Source organism: Colossoma macropomum, unplaced genomic scaffold, assembly GCF_904425465.1.
Source record: "Colossoma macropomum unplaced genomic scaffold, Colossoma_macropomum, whole genome shotgun sequence".
Lineage (NCBI taxonomy): Eukaryota > Metazoa > Chordata > Actinopteri > Characiformes > Serrasalmidae > Colossoma > Colossoma macropomum.
The window spans coordinates 27,352,020-27,354,875 of record NW_023494802.1 but is presented as its reverse complement, the minus strand read 5'-3'; positions in this window follow the sequence as shown (position 1 = coordinate 27,354,875).

Sequence of the window (2,856 nt, the reverse complement as noted above, 5' to 3'; positions counted from 1 at the left end):
TGAAATCAATGAAATTGGGCTCCGTCTTCGACGCGTTAGCAGTGTTTCTAACAGCACTTTCCCTCTTTTCTTTTACAGACTAAACCACAGCATTTCTCCTCTTTTCTCTGTCTCAATCACGGCGCTTCTCCTGTTTTCTCTAACAGATTCAGTCACACGTAGTTTTAAACGTTTCCAAATTTTCCCTCCCAGACTCAGTCATATTTCTCCTCTTTTCCCTCACAGTTTTCTCTCAGACTTTTCCACTGTTTTTTTTTTCTCTATCATGAAACCCCCTGCACCCCCTGGATTCACCCACATCGCGTTCTTTAATGTATACCTATTCAAACACGGCTCCTGTTTTCATTTTTCTCCCCCTCCTCCTCCTCTCTGACTGATTTTTCTTCTCTGGGACCCACAATGAAGCTCTTGTGTCTGAGAGGAGAGCCGCAGAGAACGGGCTTTTTTGGCGCGCGCGCCGCTGCTCGAGACGTCATGGATTCCTGCGCGCGGGCTCCGCAGGAAAAGCCCCGAGTCTCCGACATGGAGCCGCTCCAGGTTTCCATGGCGAAGCGCACAAACAGGAGGAAACACTGAGGGAATCCCGTTATTTTACAGCATTGGACCATTATAAACAGGCAGAGCGGGGAAGGAAGCCGCTCTCGAGTCTCCACTCAGCCTCCGAGCAGGGCATAGCAGTTTTACCTCAGAGTCACTCTTATTTTTAAACACTTTTCAGGAGTAACTGGTGTTCTTCTCTGTTTTGCTCCATTCTTTCGGAAAACTCGGCTTTTACTTTCCTCACCGTTCAGATTTTCGCTCCCTGCTATGAACTGTAGGACCGACTTATTTTTGTAATCGTTTACTTTTTTTTTTATTTTACTTTTCCAAATGTTTAGAGATACTTGGAGGTTGGCACAGTACCACAGCATGAGGTCGATGGATCAAGGTATGGATGGCGCGTGCTGAAGTGTTGTGATTAAACTGGTAATCAACGTATTTGATTTTTTTTACAGATTTTCTTAACATTTTTGCCTGAATTAAATGTGTAAAATCAGTATGTGATGCCTTGTAGTTTGTTCTGTCGCTGTGCGAATATGACAGGAATTCTATAAACTGACTTTTGTTTACATATTAACAGCTTAAACGCTTGTGAATGCAAACCGTTGACAGGCAAATGTTCATATGATGCGTTAAAGGTCCTGTCCGGCTGTGTGACTTACCCTCAACGCCTTTTAGATGACTGACACACTTCAGTCTTGCTCTTTAAGGATGTGGCCACTTTGTATGAGTTGAATTAAGTACTACAGAGCGCTGTCAGCTGCCTGCAGCTCTCTGGTGAGAGCGGCCAGCAGGTAGCTTTACAGCTATGCGGGGTAACGAGCTAGTTAGGGGTTTTGCTCAGTATCTCACCCTCAGCTGAAGCTCCGTGTGGTCGGGATTTCAGAGGGAGGATCCGCCAGGGAAGCCCTCGCTTTTATAGGCCGGTGAACGCCCACGCGTGAGGGAGCCTGTTAAAAAGTCGGCGGAAAAACAGAGCGTTTCTCTCTGAAGAATCACTCTCAGACTTGAGCGACTGCGCCGAGCAAATGAGGCTTATTTCTGGACTAAGAACAAACCTGCTGACAGCCGTCCGTCTAAAGAGACATGCTGCGGATCCAGGTGCGCTTAATCTGAGGGGGGTGGGGACTCAAGCAGTACTGTGATATACAGAGCTTATGTGACGCTCGACTAAACACTTTTAAAAAATATGATTCTTCCAAGTTCTTTAGCAAAGGCATTGGTTCTCTTTAGAACCACGAGTTCTATATAGAACCACCCCATGCTTAAATGGGTCTTTTCTTTTGCTGATAGAGAATGTATATGGTTCTGTATAGAACCTTTTTGAACATGGTTCTATATAGCAGTTCTGCTATTGTTACGAGGTCAAGCTTGTAACAATAGCAGAAACCTTTTTGGTGCTATGTAGACTCTTTAAAAAGGTTCTTCAAGGGTTCTATGTTGAAGCATGAACATTCAAAGAACCATATGCATGGGTTCTTTGCATGGTGAAATTGTTCTTGATGTTCTTGATTAATATGGTTCTATATAGGATCTTTTGAAAATGGTTCAGTAAAGCACCAAAAAGGCTTCTGCTATTGGTACAATGTCAGGCTTGTAACAATAGTAGAACCCTTTTTGGTGCTATGTATACCCTTAAAACAGATGGTTTTTTCAAGGGTTCTATGTAGAAGCATGGCTCTTTGCATGGTGAAATTGTTCCACAGATTAATGTGGTTCTTTATAGAACCTTTTGAAGACGGTTCTATACAGCACCAAAAGGGGAGCTGCTATTGTTACAATGTCAAATTTGTAACAATAGAAGAACTCTTTTTGGTGATATATAGAACTTTATCCTTGAACAACCATCTTTTTAAGAGTACAGAGCCATTTCCAAAAAGGTTCTATATGGAAAAATATACAACACATTCTCCATCAATCTAAAGAACCATTTCACCATGCAAAGAACCATTTAAGCATGAAATGCATAGAACCATTGCCTGCTATAAAGAACCCTTGAAGAACCAACTTTTTTGAGTGTGCATGCTTGTTAGTTTGTTTGTTCTAAAGGAATAGTATATCCATTAGAAGGAGACAGGAGAATATAGGGTTCTCCTGTTTTTATATGCTTCCATTGTAAAACGTCCAGCTGCTCCGAGGTGTCAGTGTTATTAGAGTCTGAGGTCAAATTATTCTCTACGAGGTGCAGCAGAGCAACGTCAGCAGCTGCTGATCTGGTGGTTTAAGTACTGTGGCTGTATAGTTGAATGCTGTCGATGTGGCTGTTGCTCACAGCAGGTTAAACGCGGTTCAGAATGATTCATAACGTCTCGGGGA